Source organism: Crassostrea angulata, chromosome 1, assembly GCF_025612915.1.
Source record: "Crassostrea angulata isolate pt1a10 chromosome 1, ASM2561291v2, whole genome shotgun sequence".
Classification (NCBI taxonomy): Eukaryota; Metazoa; Mollusca; class Bivalvia; order Ostreida; family Ostreidae; genus Magallana; species Magallana angulata.
Window position 1 is genome coordinate 29,663,350 of NC_069111.1, and position 20,925 is coordinate 29,684,274.

Below are 20,925 nucleotides of genomic sequence, written 5' to 3' on the forward strand. Positions count from 1 at the left end.
TATGTATTAGTATGATTTGATTGGTCGAGAAACCGTTAGACAACAATAAAGGTTTCAGTCTCTCAATGATGAAACCACGCCCCTATGTTGTTGGAACAAAGGAACACAGGAAACAGCACATGGAAAGCAGACGGATAAAACGTACGCTCAACTAGGACCTTGGGTCACCCGAAAATAGTTCTCCAAAATGAGTGTATTAATGAGCACTTATGGAACTCTTTTACAAGTGAAGATAAGAATGTAAATCTAATTTCTTTTTTTCTATATCCATAGGGAGACCACAGGTCACCTTACGTCCTAAAACAATGTCGTAATCATTTTGTTAATCAATACGGAAACAAAAGTCACAATATTGAGATTCGTCAGAAGTGATCCACTGTAGGGACCAGGGGTCACCTAATGTGTAATATCAATGGGGAGATGTCATCCGGTCATCTTATGACAATTTACAAGATTAATATTTACTGGAAGTCAGTCATTTTAGAGAGACCGGGGATTAAATTAAGTGGAATGTTCGTTTGAGACCAGAGGTTACCTTAGGTCCTAAATATGAAGAGAGAAAAAATAATTCGGTAATTAATAGAGCAGGTGTCACTTTAAGTGAAATATTCATAATATGCCTAGAGGTCATATTATATTAGGACCTATGAATTCTATTAATCTATAGGGAAATTAGAGGTCCAGGCACGTAGCATCGGGGAGGGGGGGGGGGGGCTGCCCCCCCCCCCCCCCCCACAGTCCTCCACGGATTAGGATTTTGAAGACTTTGGCGAAGATTTTTTGGATGCCTCTGCCAATCTAAATCTAAAGTGAACCATTTATAATGACACCAGAGTTCATCTTTGGTCCTAGATCACTGAAGTAATATTTTTTTGTTAATCTTTAGGGAGACCGGAGGTCACATATTAAGGAAGTTCGATGATCGTGACCATTTTTATATTATATTGATCTCCTTTATAATAAAATTCTACAAAAAGATATAGTTTATAGCTTAAAACATCATTTCTAAAATTTAAGGTAGACCTGATGCATTAACGTTCACCACCAACTCTATCTTTAAAAAAATGTGTAAAGGATGCTGCACCAGAAGGCATCCACTGAAGAGAATCCAGGGGTCACTTTAAATAGATTATCCAAAGGAAGACCAGAGGTCACTATAGGTCCGTTATCAATGTTGTTGTGATTTTAATAATTTATAAGAAGACCAGGGATCACATTTTGTCATTTTTGAAGATGGAGGTTCACCAGAAGTCAGCCACTGTAAGGGGCCTAAAGGTCACCTTTGGTATTAAATCAATCATATAAAATTGTTGTTCACCTATAGGGAGATCAGAGTTCATCTTATGTCATTTTACAAGGTGGAGAGCTTCAACATAATTCAGCCACTGTAGGAATACAAGGGGTCCTCTTAAGTGGAATATCCATTAGGAGACCAGAGGTAACCTTAGGTCCTTAACCAATAAATAATGTTGTTAATCTAAAGAGTATGGGTCACTTTAAGTAAACTATTCAAAATTACACCAGAGGCCATCTTAGGTCCTAGATCAATGAAGGAATAATTTGTGAATCTATAGAGAGACCAAAGGTCACCTTAATGTAGTTTTGAAGATGGATATTCACCAAAAGTCAATCACTGTAAGAAAGCTAAATATCAAATTACATTCACAAGGAGACTAGAGGTCAACGTGGGTCTGAAATCAATGGAGTAATAATTTTTATCTTTAGGGAGACAAGAGGTCACCTTATGTCATTTTATAGTATGGAGAGTCACCGGTCATTTGATGCATTTTGCAAATTGGAGATTAATCAGACTTCATCCATTCACTGACTACCTGGTGTTACCTCAGATTATTTTACAAGATGGAGATTCACTAAGGTTATTCACTGTAGGATAACCATAGATCACATTAGGTAAAAAAAAAAAGAATAAGTGACGTAACCAACGGTTTTAGATTGATGTTGTAATTCTTTGAGTCAATATTGAGACCAGATTTAATAAATATTTCAATATACAAGGTGAAGATTTACCAAAGCCAGAGGTTACCTTATATTGGCATGGTCACGATTTTGGTCAAAAATCACCTTTCCTATTTTAATATTTACAATGCTTCAGTAAGGCATTCTTAATAAGCAACCGAAATTTGAGTGTAATTTGTTGAATTGTGAACAAGTTACAGAGCTTGAACTTCTTTGCAAAGTAAACAAAGCGTTTGTTTATATTTTAAATGTTAAAGTGAAAATTCCAATTTTAGACCTCAAATGAATGTGTTAAACGTTAGAAACTGTTTATGCTTAAAATAAATTAAAAGATAGACAAATCAGGTTTACAATTTTTCTACTCGTATATTGAACCTATGTAAACAAAAACAGGGCACGAGTGTTGTGTACATTACAAAGAATTCTCAGCTCTGTATCTTGCTTTCAACTCCACGAATGACTCTCAAATTTAATTTGATCATTAGAAATGCACGTCTAAAGCATTTCTAAAAGATAAAAATAGAAAAATAGAATTTGACCAAAATCGTGACCATGCCCCTTTAATTGAAATATGCCTTGGGGGGGGGGGAGGTAACCTTACTTTTTTTTATCACTGTTGTATTAATTCTTTATATCAATACGGAGATCTCGGGTCACCTTATGTCATATAACAGGATGGAGAGTCACCAGTTATCCACTACAGGGTGCCCACAGGTCACCTTATATCATTTTACACAATGCAGAGTCACTCACCGGTAAACCACTATAGGGTGACCTGGGGTCCCCGTATGTCATTTTACACAATGAATAAATGAAATATGCTTAGGGGGACCAGAGGTAACCTTGGTTTTTTTTTTATCATTGTTGTATTAATTCGTTATATCAATACGGAGATCTCAGGTCATTTTATGTCATATAACAGGATGGAGAGTCACCAGTAATCCACTGCAGGGTGCCCACAGGTCACCTTATATCATTTTACACAATGCAGGGTCACCGGTCAACCACTGTAGGGTGACCTGGGGTCCCCGTATGTCATTTTACACAATGATTAATGAAATATGCCTAGGGGGACCAGAGGTAACCTAAGTTTTTTTTTATCACTGTTGTATTAGTTCTTTATATCAATACGGAGATCTCGGGTCATCTTATGTCATATTACAGGATGGAGAGTCACCAGTTATCCACTGCAGGGTGTCCACAGGTCACCCTATATCATTTTACAAAATGCAAAGTCACTCACCGGTCAACCACTGTAGGGTGACCTGGGGTCCCCGTATGTCATTTTACACAATGAATAAATGAAATATGCCTATGGGGACCAGAGGTAACCTAAGTTTTTTTTATCACTGTTGTATTAATTCTTTATATCAATACGGAGATCTCGGGTCAACTTATGTCATATAACAGGATGGAGAGTCACCAGTAATCCACTGTTGTGACCACAGGTCACCTTATATCATTTTACACAATGCAGAGTCACCGGTCAACCACTGTAGGGTGACCTGGGGTCCCCGTATGTCATTTTACGCAATGAATAAATGAAATATGCCTAGGGGGACCAGAGGTAACCTAAGTTTTTTTTATGGTTGTTGCATTAATTCTTTATATCAATACGGAGACCTCAGGTCATTTTATGTCATATAACAGGATGGGGAGTCACCAGTAATCCACTGCAGGGTGCCCACAGGTCACCTTATATCATTTCACACAATGCAGAATCACCGGTCAACCACTGTAGGGTGACCTGGGGTCCCCGTATGTCATTTTACACAATGAATAAATGAAATATGCCTAGGGGAACCACACAATGCAGAGTCACCGGTCAACCACTGTAGGGTGACCTGGGGTCCCTGTATGTCATTTTACGCAATGAATAAATGAAATATGCCTTGGGGGACCAGAGGTAACATAAGTTTTTTTTTATCATTGTTGTATTAATTCTTTATATCAATACGGAGATCTCAGGTCATTTTATGTCATATAACAGGATGGAGAGTCACAGTAATCCACTGCAGGGTGCCCACAGGTCACCTTATATCATTTTACACAATGGAGAGTCACCGGTCAACCACTGTAGGGTGACCTGGGGTCCCTGTATGTCATTTTACGCAATGAATAAATGAAATATGCCTTTGGGGACCAGAGGTAACCTAAGTTTTTTTTTATCATTGTTGTATTAATTCTTTATATCAATACGGAGATCTCAGGTCATTTTATGTCATATAACAGGATGGAGAGTCACAGTAATCCACTGCAGGGTGCCCACAGGTCACCTTATATCATTTTACACAATGGAGAGTCACCGGTCAACCACTGTATGGTGACCTGGGGTCCCCGTATGTCATTTTACACAATGAATAAATGAAATATGCCTAGGGGGACCAAAGGTAACCTAAGTTTTTTTTATCACTGTTGTATTAATTCTTTATATCAGTACGGAAATTTCGGGTCACCTTATGTCATATAACAGGATGGAGATCACCAGTTATCCACTGCAGGGTGCCCACAGGTCACCTTATATCATTTTACATAATGGAGAGTCACCGGTCAATCACTGTAGGGTGACCAGGGGTCCCCGTATGTCATTTTACGCAATGGAGAGTCACCGATCATCCTCCAGAGGATAACCGATGACTCTCCATAGCGTAACATGACATAAGGTGACAACTGGTCACCCTACAGAAGATGACCGGTGACTCTCCATCGTGTAAAATGACATAAGGTGACCCCTGTTTAACCTACAGTGGACGACCAGTGTCTCTCTATCATGTAAAATGACATAAGGTGACCTCTGGTCACCCTGCAGTGGATGACCGGTGACTATTCATTGTGTAAAATGATATAAGGTCACCCCTGGTCATCCTACAGTGAATGACCGGTGACTCTCCATCATGTAAAATGACGTACGGGGACCCATAGTCACCTTACAAAGGATGAACGGTGACTCTCCATCGTGTCAAATGATATAAGGTTACCCCTGGTCACCCTACAGAGGATGACAGATGACTCTCAACCGTGTAAAATGACATACGGGGACCCCTGGTAACTCTGCAGTGGATGACCGGTGACTCTCCATCGTGTTTAAAGGATATAAGGTGACCCCTGGTCATCTTACAGAGGATAACCGGTGACTCTCCATAATTAAAAATGACATACCGGTAAGTGGACCCCTGGTCACCCTAAAGAGGATGATCGATCACTCTCCAAAGTGTAAAATGACATAAGGTGACCCCTGGTCATCCTACAGTGGATGCCCTGGTCATCCTACAGTGGATGACCGATGATTCTCCATAGTGTAAAATGACATAGGGTGACCCCTGGTCATCCTACAGATGACTAGTGATCATCCATTGTGTAAAATGATATACGGGAAACCCTGGTCACCCTACAGTGGATTACCGGTGACTCTCCATCGTGTAAAATGATAAAAGGTGACCCCTGATTATTCTACAGTGGATGACCGGTGACTCTCCATCGTGTAGAAAGATAAAAGGTTACCCCTGGTCACCCTACAATGGACGGCCGGTGACACTCCATTGTGTACGGGGACCCCTGGTCACCTTACAGAGGATGGCCGGTGACTCTCCAAAATGATATAAGGTGACCTGTGAGCACCCTACTGTGGATTACTGGTGACTTTCCATCATGTTATATGACATAAGGTGAGAGTCACCGGTCATCTACTCTAGGGTGACCAGAGGTCACCTTATGTCACTTTACAGGATGGTGAGTCATTAGTCATCCACTGAAGGATGTCCACGGGTCACCTCATGTCATTTTGCACCATGGAGAGTTGCCGGTCTTCCACAGTAGGGTGACTAGGGGTCACCTTATGTCATTTTACACTATGGGGAGTTACCGGTCTTCCACAGTAGGGTGACCAGGGGTCACCTTAACAGAAATATCATGAGAGAACGAGAAGTCACCTCCTTAATGTATTTCCCACATAAATGTCGTTATGATTATGTGAACATTATGTCATTTTACCCGATGGAGAGGGACCGGTCATCCACTGTAGGGTGCCCAGGGGTCACCTTAAGTGAAATATCATGAGAGAAAGAGAAGTCACCTCTTTACATGTATTTCCTACGCAAATGTCGTGATGATTTTGTAAATCAATATATACGGAAACTGGACGTGGGCTGATGCATTTTGCAGATGGAGATTAATCAGTCTTCATCCATTCTTTGACTACCTGGTGTTACCTCAGATCATTTTACAAGATGAAGATTCACTAAGGTTATTCACTGTTGGATAACCAAGGGTCACTTTAAGTGAAAAATGAATATGTGGCGTCATTTATGTTTTTAGATTGATGTTGTAATTCTTTGAGTCATTACGGAGACCAAATTTAACAAATATTTCAATATACAAGGTGAAGATTTACCAAAGCCATCCAACGTAGGGAGACCAGGGGTCACCTTATTTGAAATATGCCTAAGGGGACCAGAGGTAACCTTAGTTTTTTTTTATCATTGTTGTATTAATTCTTTATATCAATACGGAGACCATGGATCACCTTATGTCATTTTATAGGATAGAGAGTCACCAGTCATCCACTGAAGGGTGCCCAAGGGTCACCTTATGTCATTTTACACTATGGAGAGTGACCGGTCATCCACTGTAGGGTGACTAGGGGTCCCCTTATGTCATTTTACAATACAGAGAGTCACCAGTCATTTACTGTAGGGTGACCAGGGGTCACCTTATGTCATTTTACACTATGGAGAGTCATTGGTCATGACCTTATGTCATTTTACACTATGGAGAATCGTTGGTCATCCATTGTAGGGTGACCAGGGGTCCCCTTATGTCATTTTACAGGATTGAGAGCTACCTGTCATCCACTGTAGTAATTGAAATATCATGAGAGAAAGAGAAGTGACCTATTTACATGTATTTCCTACACAAATGTCGTAGTGATTTTGTAAATCAATACGGAAACTGGAGGTCGGCAGATGCATTTTGCAGATGGAGATTAATCAGTCTTCATCCATTCTTTGACTACCTGGTGTTACCTCAGATGATTTTACAAGATGGAGATTCACTTAGGTTATTCACGGTAGGGTGACCAGGGGTCACCTTAAGTAAAAAATCGATAAGGGGACCAGAGGTCACCAATAGTTTAAGATTGACGTTGCAATTCTTTGATTCAATATGGAGACCTGAGTTTTAACAAAATATCAATAAAAAAGGTAAAGATTTACCAAAACCATCCACAGTGGGAAGACAAGGGATTACCCTACGTGAATATCTAAAAGGCTACCAGACGTCAACCTGGGTCTAAAGACAATGTAGTTTTAATTTTCTTAAAATGACATGAAGTCCAGATGTCAACGTATGTCATTACAAGACGAAAATCATGCACTATATTTATATTGTTTATTAGGAAGAACATAATTGTTAGAGGGAACATGTGTCACATAAAAATGATAATAAATACGTAAACCAGAGTTCGCCATATATTGTACATCATTGGGGAGACCAGAGATTGCATAACTTATAAGGAGACAACAGGTTAAAAGTGTGGTGTGTGAAAAATTATACTCTAATCTACTGAACACAAAAGTTCAGATTTGATTTTATAAACAAGCAAAAACGGTACACATTTCGATCACATTTATTCTTTATATTTTGTCGTCAAAGGAAGTTAGGGGGGGGGGGGGTAAAGGGGTGACGATTTGCTCGTCTTCATTTTTTTCTTAGATGCAATTCACAAAAGGTCCGTATTTACTATGTTTAATTTAGCAATTTAAATATTTTTTTTTAATTTGATGAGTGAAAATCCAGTCCAGGGAAGTGGTAGGTGGAGCGGGGGGGTGGGGGGGGGGAGTGGTGAACTCCAACCCTCATGCAACACCTGTAGACAGGGGAACACCTACTCCGTAATGACAATAAAGAGACCAGATGTTAGCTAGAGCATTAAGTTTATAAGGTTGCCTTTGTTGTAAATTTGATGTCATTCCTTTGTTCCAGCAGTCTAAAATTTTACATGTACAGTCCGATATTAGTGAGCTTCTTAAAATAGGACCTTTACTCGTGGTTACAGTACTGACATCTTTCAAAATCAGACTGTCTCAGGTAATTCAACAATGAAATTCAATAGCAGTGTTTTAGTACGATGTATGCCGAAAACAGCTCAGTATGGAAAAAAAAAATATCACACAGTTCTCATCACTAACGGGCTCGAAAATGTCAGATATTTTTTTTTTATACAAAACTGTTTTGGCATGCATCCATTACGGAAACCAGATGACATCTAATGTAATTTATTATCAAATCATTTTACCATTATATTAAAGTATCAGTAAAAAGTCTATGGGTGGGTGGCTGGGGGGGGGGGGGGGCAAAACTACTTCTTTCTACAGGCTACACCTACGTATACAGAGTAAGAAGGTGAAGTACTTTGATATTTCAATGAGGAGGATTTTGTGTCACATTTAACTTATATATCCTTAGGGGGACCACAGGTCACCTTATGTCTATACAACGTATATCATATATCTTTCAAATAACAGTCAATGTTGAATTTTTTTATCCTCTATAGTGTACTTCCAATTCTTAGAGGGGTATTCTTTAATAAAAATACATTTCTGCCTGTTGTATATCATTTCTAAATGCTAAGTAGTGGCACTAGTTTTTCTACTTTCACTTTGCGGTTGCAATGCACTACATTTTGTAGCGGAGTGCACAGATTTGGTAGTTGTGAATAAGCAGGTGACCTGGGGTCCTAGTTGAGCGTACGTTTTATCCTTCTGCACATGGAAACGGATATATTGACAAAACTTATTGATGCGCACGCACGTTATACCAAATAAAAAGGACCTTGTCTTGATTAACCAAAACTATTTGGTATTACAAATAGTGTAAGCATATTTGTGACATCCAAAAAAATTAATACTGCAATCAAGGGTAACATTGAAATTGATAATTTTAACCATTGTTGATTCCTGCTTTCTCGAGGTCAATAGAGTTGCATGGTATTTGGATGAATGTATTTCTAAATGTTTCCATCACAAGCATATCAATATTTGCATACTATAAGGAAGTACTTTGTAAAAAAAAAAAAATCAAAATTAGGCCATCTTTCTAATGAATTACACATAACATATATTAAGTCTTCCTGATTTTTAAATGTTTAAAATTTGCCTTTGGATAATCCAGTTGTTTTTCTGCACAGGGCAATTGTATGGCATTCATTTAAATTGAATTGAGATTACACATTTATTCAATAGATTGAAAGACGTAGCTATGCTCTTTATATACCTTTTCAGAACTTTTTAAAAAACATTCTGCTGACTTAATGAATCAGTAACATCCAGCAAGGTCTTGGTCCTCATTAACTTAGACAAGGGACAAACCGTCTTGAAATACCCTTGGGGATGGGACTTAAATCTGGTTTCATTATATGCGGGATATTTTAGAAAAAGTCCCTAATTTTCTGCATTCAACAAGTTTCTAAATATTTGCCCATTTGTAAAAAAGCATGGCTGCCTGTATTGCTTAATTACTTTATTTTCTTGTTATTAAAACAAAGAAAAATCATAGTTTATACCAAAACAAACATGAGCAATCTTATACTACATGTATATATTCATCGATATCGATCTTAAATTATCATCATATTGACACTTAGTTTGCCCCTCTTCCTTCTTCTTCTCTTTTTCGAAATCTGAAGAAAAAAGCCCGTTGTCATGGAAGCAGAGGTTTAAGTTAAATACTGACATTTTAAAGCGAACTTGATGACGAACAATTGTGATGACAACAATTTTGGTTCTGTAGGAAATATATTTTATAAAATAATGTTAATATCTATTACAGTCAGCAAATCAGAGAAACATTGTAAAAAATCATATAATAAAGTCACCACGTTGATAACTTAACATCATTGGAAAAAAACAACTTTAATTTTGTAAATTGTATAACTGTTTTTTTGTAACCAAGTGAAAGAATTACGATTTTTAGGTTGGTTGTTTTTTAGACAAATAATCTTTTTATAGTATCTTTCCTTGCTCTGTTTTGTTTGTCTTCAGAAAAACTAGTTTTAGGCGGTTACTAAATACCGGTATTTCAAATAAACGAGACAGCCAATAATTTTTGATATACGAGAACTAACATCTTTTTTTATCATTGATTTGATTGATTTTGATATTTCATTTCAGCTTTCTTTAGTTTTGGGCACTGACATCAAAATTCATTGATTCTCACTATATTTGACTGACAAAATCTTACAATATAAAAATTGACTGTAATGTACATGTACATTTAACTTCAACTAAATCCTGTATACCACTCCACAAAAATGCCTTAAAAATTAAAAATAATTCAACATTTTTGCCTCTTTTAATATATATTATGCAAAAATCCAACTGTCGTTTTTAACTACGTCGGGTATGTGCATATAATATTACAATAAAATGTCAACTATTTCAACAATATCGAATATATACAATTCAAAATATTAAATGTGTGTTTTTGTCAACCTAAAACGACAGGCAGTCCCTTTGAATACACGCGTTAAAACACTTACAAATACTTTAAAGTGATCTATTCAAGATTCATCTCGCAGAGAATTCTAAAAATAATTGAGCTTTAATTGTCAGTGTTGCATAATTACCTTTGCTATTTTAACATACCCAGTGAACGGTTTTTTTTAAAATCTAGTGACGCCTCAACAGAATGATGACACTAGTAGCAACACTGTTTGTAAACGAACTGTATTGCGGTTCAAATCCATTGTTCATTGCACACTAAATATCTACAACTTGTTCAGAGTGTGGTAAGAAATAAATTATTTTCAAGTTAATTCAGTTTTATTTTAAGTTATATCCTATATAATGATTGGCACTTTCTTTGGTGAGTATTTATATAAATAATGATATTTTTTTATTTCTCCTGCATTTTCCAAAGAAAACCGATTGTGATTCATTGTTATAAATAAACTAGTAGAACTATAATCTACACGATCCAGATTTCACCAGTTTATCGATCGATCGAACCCAACTGCAATCTAAGAAAAAAATAATGGACTACACGAAATAATTATGTTGATGTCAAACTCAAATTCCCATACAGGAAAAATTGGCTATTTCTGCTATCTAACGCACTGCTGTATATTAACAATAATTTAGTTACTTTCATATACAAGGATTCTTTATGATTAGTTCAATCATTTTATTAAAAAAAGTCTTAAAATTTAGACTTTTGTGACATTTCCTCCTGTAATTATACTTTAATAGTATTAAAATTGATTTTGTTTAAGGTTTGTAGATTTAAGATTTGCAGTAATATCATCACGAGCCTCCGCTTTGCAGACATATGAGAAAACATTTCCTTTTTCCCCTCTGAATGGCTGTAAATTAATCAGTTAAATAATTAAGTTTAATGGAGTGATACAAAAAAACTTTTTAAAAATATAATCAAGACAGCTTGCATTATAATAAACATTGACCATTCGTTAAAACACAAAGCAGTACACGTAAAACCAATTCCTAAAAGATGGTTGATTGATCACATTTAAACCTACATTGTATTCAGAGTGTGACTAAAATGGGTTTTGTATACGTTACTCCATTGAGCCCGGGGGGGGGGGGGGGGGTCTTCATATTAAACAGTAGAAATTAGTCCAATGTAGGGAAATTCCACGAGTTTTCAAAAACCTGATATATAATTAAAAACCACACGTTAACATTTTCTTTGCAAGAGGGAGTATGATTAAATTTTATTTTTAATCTCCCAAAATCCGCCACTATAAAAACAAAGATAAGCAATTAAGGGATATATGTCAGATGATATCTGTCCAATGCTATATATGCATAAACCAACATGAAACTTGCATAGTTTGCGGCAGTTTATGTCAATTTTTTTTCAATGTTTTACAAAATATTTTATGCATACATTGTAATCTTGGGAGTCGAAATATGAATCTACTCTGCTACATAATAATCCACTCAAACTTGTCAAAAACGTAACTTAAAAGGTACAATGAACATATTTTAAAACGTTGCTTGATTACGTCATCAAGGCTAAGTTTTGCAAAATGTAAGTTGAAAGTTTAGGGATTTAAATTGTGAACTCAAATCAATTTAGGCCTGTAGAAATGTAGTATTGAAGAAATGTGTCATCATCCATTTAAAATTCTCACAGAATATCATTTGAAAATGTCGAGGCCCCTCTTGCGCAACATCTCGGTAGATGACCTTTACAATCACGTTATAAAACTGCTGCTCACTTATTAAAAAAAATTAACAGAAAATATACATTTTCTTTACAATTACTTTATCATGATTACATACATAATCGTCGGGAAGATTTTGTTTATGTCCATGATTATTCATTTCTTTGGTTACACCAGAACTTTCAAAAACAAAATAGTGAAACTACTTTCTGAGAGGATTTATCTTCAAATGACTAATGGTTTTACAAGCAGTATACTTCACTATCCTAAGGTATCACTCGCTACGCACAAGATATGCTGATTTTAATAATGTTATGCAGGTCTGATTATATATTCTTTAGTCCGTTAATTTTTTCATTGAAATAAAGTATTTTTATCCATTTTAAATAGAATGCAGTTTAAATATAAATAAGCAGATAATTTTCCATACAAATCTATAATGAAACCAACCATTGTTGATTTCGGCATCGTCGCGGTCAACAGAGCTGATCTTAGGATAAACCTTTTTCTGTAGGTTTCCATCGCAAACATATCAACATTTGCATCACATGGGGAAGTAATCTCTAAAATATTCAATATAAGGTCATCTAATTCTATTTCATGAATTACACATTTAAAATATTTACTCTTCCTGATTTTTAAATGTCGTTACATGATACACTTTTCTAAACATGACAAATACAACATTGATTGACTTAAATTAAAATTCATTCAATAGATTAAATGGCATAGCTCTGTATATTTGATACCTTTTAAGAGCCTTTTGAAGTTTATTTTGTTTACTAAATGGCACGGTAACATCCTTGGTCAACATTAACTTAGGCAAGGAAGAAAAAGTCTTTAATACCCTTTAAGTGTAATTAGCTGGTCCGATTATAAGCCGGATCTTTAAAAATAAACCCCTAATTCTACGCATTTAATTATTTTCTAAATATTAAGCGATTTGATTACCAATTTACCTGGCTTGCTTGTTTGCAAGGTACAACTACCACAGGTCTTTATATAACGTATAAAAATATAGTTACAACAAAAGTTTATTATCAAGACTTATGTCATATTGATGCATAGCTATTGTGACCGCCCCCCCCCCCCTCTACAAATAAACATGTAAATCTATAATTGTGAAAAATAATCGTGAAATAACATCTATTCATTAGTAAAAAAAAAAAAAAAAAAGAAGAATTTTCTAGACAAAGTTTCTGGCACTATATTTTTAGCCGTGGAATCGAACTAAAAATAACATGTTTTATTGTTGTTGTATCTTTTAATCATATTCCCGACAAAAAGAGTAGATAATAGCTTTAAAGCGACGATAGAAAGTTTAAATATAAACATTGAATGCTAATTTCAATTTTTGGGTATCGACGGTCCTATACCACACCAGGCCGTGCAGAAAATTAAGTCCTTTTGGACTTATGCAAAAAATCAAATCATTTTGAATAAATTCATTTGTGCTACAAAAAGTGTGCAGTCAATTATATTTGATTCGCTAGAAATTTGTCTACATGTACACATACAGGTATTATAAACAGTTTGGCACGAGTATTTTGAAAAAAAGTTATTAATACGTTTTAGAAGCCTTTTTCATATGTTTCGTGTTGTATTAGTTTTAAACTAAACGATTCTTGGGTGCCTAGATAATGTAATTTGGAATTTTTCCCACTTGACTTGTGGCATAAAAGTTTTATTTTTAAAGTTAAATAGTAACATGATTTACCTTATATTGAACCAGAATATTTTTTGGAAAACTTTCAGCGGTTACCGTTGTATCGTTCTTTAGACAACATACGTTCTCCATAATATGACTATTATTCTTTTAAATTAAATCAATTCTAATTTCAGTAATCTTTCGTATCGGGTACTGGCCTTAAAATTTAATTAAGTTAAAATGGACAAGGTTTTAGAATGTCAATTGACTATACGTCGGTGTACATTTCACTAAATTCAACTGATTCCTATTGTAAATAAATGTACAAAAAAGCCTCTAGTCCTCATTAATAATTCATACAAAAAAATAAATACGATCTGTGAATATGCCTTTAAAGGCCAGTTTCAAATGTGGCTTCAAATTGTGTAAACTACGTATAGCGTAAATGCATCGGAACCCACTTTTGGATTGAATATTGTTAGAAATATAGGTTGGTAAAATGCTAGATTTCAGAAATCTTTTTTATTGTTGAGCAATGTTAAGACACTGTTTTAAGAGGGATGTTCGGCAATTTTGTACATTTGAGGGTGCGAGTGTAAACTTTTCTTGAACTGACTTGTTTCTGCCCAAAACTGTTGCCAAAAGATATAAAAGCAATAACTATGAGATTCCAGCTGTTGTTTTGTATGCAAATTATGCATATAAGAACAGGACAATGCTTTTTTAATCACTCTCGTAAAACATCTTTTGAACTGCGCAGCTATAGACTTATTTTAAAGATTTAAAAATCTGAAAAAATATGAACGGGGTTAATCGTATCCTCTCTACAACCGTTTGTTGAGAAAGGTTTAAATCTTGTAACTTTGTCTCAAACTAGGTTACCCTATTTTTATCTGTCGGCATTTTTAAAAATCAAAACAAATCCAGTCTATACTTGGAACTCTTGTGTCTATGGAGAAATAAATGTCAATGCAAAACAATCCTTGTTGAATTTGATATGCATCTCTATACCTGTCCCATGTCTGTTTTATGGGGTTTTTTTTCAGTTCTATAAGTATAAATTCTTCTTAGAAGTGGGGTAGGGGTCCAAAAAAGTGATTGTCCTAAATTAAAAAAAAGCTTACATTATATTTCAGTGAAAATGTATCTTCAATGTACCCCCCTAGACACAGACAAATATCTCTTGCGGGAATTAATAAACTTAATTAAGCACGCTTAGACCTTTTTCTCAACAAATGGTTGTAGAGAGGACACCAATGAACTCCCTTCATATTTTTTTTAGTGTTTTTAATCTTAAGAATAAGCCTGTAGCTTCGCAGTTCAACAGCTGTTTTAAGTGATTAAAACCCACTGTCCTGTTCTTGTATGCATACTTTTCAAACAAAAATGACATGTAGGACTTATTTATTGCTTTTTTTTAAAATATCTTTTGGCAACATTTTTGACCAGATTCGGGCAAAAACAAACCATTTTAAGAAATGTTTACATTTTTATCCTCTAACGTACAAGATCGCCGCACACCCCCCTTAAAAGTATATAAAGACAAGCACATTAGTTACGCAGTAAGGTTTAAAACGCGTAAAACACCTTAGCGTTTAATATATGTGCACTGCAGTGATTACAATTCACGTTGTTCGTGATTAAAAACTTTGTTATTTTCTTACAAGGTGGGGTTAAACAACTGCTTGTGAATGTTATGCACAATGGTCTGTTAAAACCTGGAAGATCTAAACGATGACCTCAAATATATTAAGATATGAAAAAATGTACTGTTAATGGAAAGTGAATTTGTCCCCATTCCATCAATCACATTGATAGGTTATCATTTGTTAAAAGTCAAAACCTCTTAGCACAACGTTACAATTTACCATAACATAAGGAAACAGTTACATTGTGCTAGCTTACCAGAAGAATATCAACAGTAAACTACACATTAATTATTTACTTTTACCTTTGCATTTTGTGATATCTTTATTAAATGTTTCCAACATTTACATGTATGTGTATTATTGAAACAAGTATTTCATCATGATTGCAAACATGATCGTTTTAAGTCGATATTTTTACTTTTTGAAAAGGCAATATAGACATTAATTTCTTTAGTTAAATTATCACCCTACAAAAATCATTAAAATGCAACTACTCTTTGGAGTTTATTATCATGATTAACGTTTGACAAATGTCTGAGATCCTGACTTAATGCTAGTTATTACAACGTATCTGAATAAGGAGTCTATGTAATATTTTCTTTTAACCCGTTTACGTGTTTTTTCTAAGTAAAAGTCTAATATGACCAAAAAAGTGATTGTTGACCGATTTAATATTTGATCAAAACTAATTTGCCGGAAAGAACTGTACTCATCCACAGAGAGATATTGGTATTATTAAGTTAAACTTCCTCCCCCTCACCTTGTTATACATGTAGATATACACATATTTCATTTTTAGACATCGGTTTTCTTAGCTTCCATGGACAGTGCACCTTAAGTCTGTGCCATTACTACTGTTATGTGCATTATTTTTAAAGGTTTGTTTTGAAAATTCTCCGAGGTCTCATAAATCTTGTGGGGAATCTAGTCTGTACAGGTGTGATATTTATTGGTTTATAATAGTCAATTGTTGCATATTTGTTGTTAATTAAAACGTAAATATATATAAAGGCTTTCAATAAATAACAGTGGCCTTTTCTCTTATATAAGAACTACATGTATTACATGTTGTTGATTCATTAACAGAATGATATAAAAGGTCCACTACACTGAATATATGCATATGATTATTCTGCAGCAACAGGCCAAGTCGTAAGATTAAAAAAAATCAATTTCAAATAATCAGGTACTTTCTTTGCATGTCGAATGTTTGAAAACGTTGGATCTTAGAACAAATGAATGACATTGAACTCCAATATTCATACAGCTTTATTTTCTAGGAATGTGAATATGATTGGTCCGTTAGGATTCGGTGTGGTCCGGACAACCTCAGTGGGTTCATCTGGTCCGGATCCCGGTGTCTCTTTTGACTTTGTTGATCCGGATTTTGTTTCCGATTTCGTTCCAAACATCACTGTCAAAAAAAAAAAACAATAAAAAAAAACAACATTTTACAATTATTTAACAAGAATAATTTTATGTTATAGATTCCAATGTAAAATAATCAGTAGCTTAGTTTGCAAACAAATATTTTTTTTTCTAAAGATATTTAATTGATAAACTGAAAGTAAACACATAAATCTACTCAAATGTGCTTAAAAGATGGATAAATTCTTTGTAAGCTGCAAGTATTTGATTTCGGAAATATTTACCTATGTTTTGAATAAACTAACAAGGTATCACTAGAATGGATATAAATATAATTACTCGATTTTTTTGTGAAACATCCTCTAAAGAAATACAATGAATGTTACAATGTAGCTAAGATCAACTTTGGTTAGTTTATATAAATTCAACTGGAATTATTTTGTTAGTTGCAAAAATATTACACAGGAAAAATGTCCACATATGTGCAACATGTGTTAAACATATATTTTACATATATATATTTTACACGTGTAAAACACATAAAAAGAGCACACATATATTAAGTGTTTAATTTCACACGTTTAATTAATTGAAGTACACTGTGCTTCATATTGCACACTATTCCTTGTTATCAATGTATAGATCATCAGTAGAATTATTGCAAATGCATACCAGGTATATGAAAAAAAAATAATAACAAAAACTCCATTAATTTGTTCTAAGGAGTATATTCTTCATCGCCATGTTACATTTCATTTCTCTCTTTCTTGTTCTCGTAAATAAAAAGAAAAATTACATATACATATGTATTGATTCTATTTCAAATTTAACACCAGTTATTATTTTCCATGTCTCTGTTTTACAGGATACACTTGTTGCACTATCCAATGATATTATATTATATAGATTCAAAACTAGAATCCATACAAAAATATATTAGATAAGTAATCTACGTCTAAATATGTATTAATATTGTAAAAGAGAGAAATCACAAGAAATGTTTTAACTTACCTCTTGGTAACCCTTGATTCTTCTTTCTTCTTTTTCCTGCAGAAGCCCCCAGATGTTTGGGCTGTTTTCTTTTTTTTTATTTACTAATAAATGCATAAATATATAGATGAAGGTCATGAAAATGAATAACAAACAAAATATTTTTTTACATGTATAATTATGTTTAACATATGTTCCTTTAAACATGCATTGAGCATATAAATTATTTTATATATGATTGTGTTAAACATATGTAAAATGCATATGTTTAGTGTTACACACGTGTATTATATATGTATTCAACATATACATTTTTAAAACATGTATTGTACACATGCATTATATGTGCAAAACATGTGTAAAATTATACACATATTTTACACATGTGGACATTTTTGGTTAAGATAAATTAAAACTAGCTATTTATTAAAATATTTAAGATAACTTTGCATTATAAGACCTAAGCTACTGTTACTTTTTGACATTTACAATAAAACAAAAAACTTCATGTGAAGATGATAAAACGAAATTCAAATGGTACAGTTTATCTACAGTAGTACGGTATTCCCAGTATCCCCTACTATGGAGTCGAGCATGCGTATTCCAGTGAAAAAGACTAACGTAGTTGCTAGAGCTCGAGAGCGCTTGCAATAACCGACCGCCTTTTGGCGGCCGTTTATAAAGTGCGGAAATGTAGGCTTGCCTTCATATTCTAGTAAAGCTACAGTTATAATGCTAAAATTGATGGTTTTGATAGCAACAGAATATCAAAAATAAAACATTAATGTAACCTTCCTGGCATAAGAGTGATTCTGTGCGCAATTCAAATCATTCCACTTTTGAGAAATTTCCAAAAGATGCACAGAATCAACGCCTCCTGAATCATTCGGAACTCCGGGGTTCCAGTTTGAGTTAGAGACTTGCTGTCTAGTTGTAAACATATTTAAAAGAAAATGGGGGGATAAATTGTGCAAATACCCATTCAGTTTAGTCGTAATATACAACTTCGAATTTATTTTTTCCAATTTAATCTATTCAAATATATTTTAATTCAAGTTTGCAAAAGCTTAATTCCTAACTATATTCATTTTTTAATATATTTAACAAATGATAAGAAAAAAATATTACCTTAAATTTCTGTGGTATCGAACCCATAACATAAAAACCCTAGATGTATGAGGCTAGCTTATGTCGGGTGCTCAAACCACTGAGCCATTTTAGACACAACAACGTAGCGTGTTTAAATATTATGTGTTACTTTGGCCTCGAATTTACGGACTTGTATTATTTTTTTAAAACGTTCAATTGTTGGGTCACCTCTCCACGCTTTTGTTGATTGAAATCGGTTTGTTTTCCATTAGACCTTATTTAGGCTATGAGAAAAATTTGGAGCATAGACCCATTCTATATAAGAAAATGCCTTGAAGTTCTAAAAAATGACACTATTAAGGTTTTGATACGTATACGCCTGTTTGAGTCAACATATTCCAGGTATTGAACATATTTATAGGTTAAAAATCAATTTTATGTCAAACATATATTGTTTTGAATGATATTTTAAGAAATATCAGATTGATTTGATATTCTAATTTTTCAGTATTTTACACGCCTTATCCACCCATCTTCTTTAAAAAAAGTGTTATAGCATCAAAATATGTTTTCTGCATAAACCCGATTGTAGATAGTTCAAACATGTTAATCGATTTATTAGCAAACAGCTTACCGTTAAAATGGCAACCCATAAAAAGGTGCCGTCATTTGAAATATCGTTTAGACCAATCCAACAGACTCCATCAGGGCAAAGATCTTTAAAATTTTAATATGATAAACTCAATAAAGGCATCTGTTGCTTTAAAAAAATGATACACTGATATTTTTATTTAATTTTGGACTGTCAGATAAAGATGACAATCGACCATATCTATCAAACATTTTAATATCCATAAATATGGAGGATGAAAGCTGTCACCTTAAGAATTAACTCTTTTCTTAGTGGTTGCTTGATCGTTGACGAACATATAATTTTACCTTATTAGAATAAGTAGGTTGTATTACCGAGCGCAATATTTAAAATCTGCTCAATGTAATTTCGTAAGACAACTGTATTTGTTTCATTGACCTTGTGCCGAACAATACCTTTTTAATTCAAGTGGTTAATATATTCTTACAGAAACAAACCTGTTGTTAACAATTTTGTCCAATTTTATTGACTGAGGTTTTTTTTCTCACTTAATGTTATCATGATCTTCTGATTTATTGTTTTTGTTGTTTAACTACCAAATGAAGAGAGATATTTCTAATTTATTTTGTCTATTTTTTTAACTATAAGATTGGAAAATTTTCCAGACGTTTACTAGGTATAAGTAGCCAGGAGGCCGCATCAAACGCTGATATCGCCTTTTTGGGAGTTGGTTTTAATCAACTCTCGTATGCAATTACTCTGGCAAACCGGAAGTGAAACAGTGTTAGGACCAAAGCACAAATAATAACCGCTGACAAGACTTTATCCTTGAAAAAAACCGAGAAATTCGATGTAATGTATCAAAAGTATTGTTTATCAAGGAAAATTATTTATTAGTATATGTACCTTGAAATTAGTCAGATTTGAAATAGTACGAACAATTCAGATAATTTTGTAGTCGTATGCATTCGGAATAAGAGAATATATTGAACTCTGTCGTATGAATAATTCATACGCCAGAGTGTCATTTTAGTCTCGTTCAACCAGTCGCTCGGCTGTCTCCGTAAATCTCCGACAAGCATAGAGTCTTTCTGCTTTTGTGTGATTTACGAAGACAATCGAGCGTCTGGTTAAACGAGACAATAGTGCAATATTGCTCGGATCCTTACATATTCAGAAATATTCAGATTGCTGATACATGGTTTGATGAAATTAATTCAATCTATAAATATCACACACCATGATTCCTATGGGGTTTTATCGGACTTCTTCTCGGATAAGCCCAAAAATTCATACCAGTATTAGAAAAAAATGTAATTCTAATACAACCAAGAAACTACTTAACGTTCGAAATTACATATCGTTTATTTTAACCACATAATAATCCGTAAAATCAACTCCCATCAGTTCTTCAGTACTTTGATATTCTACA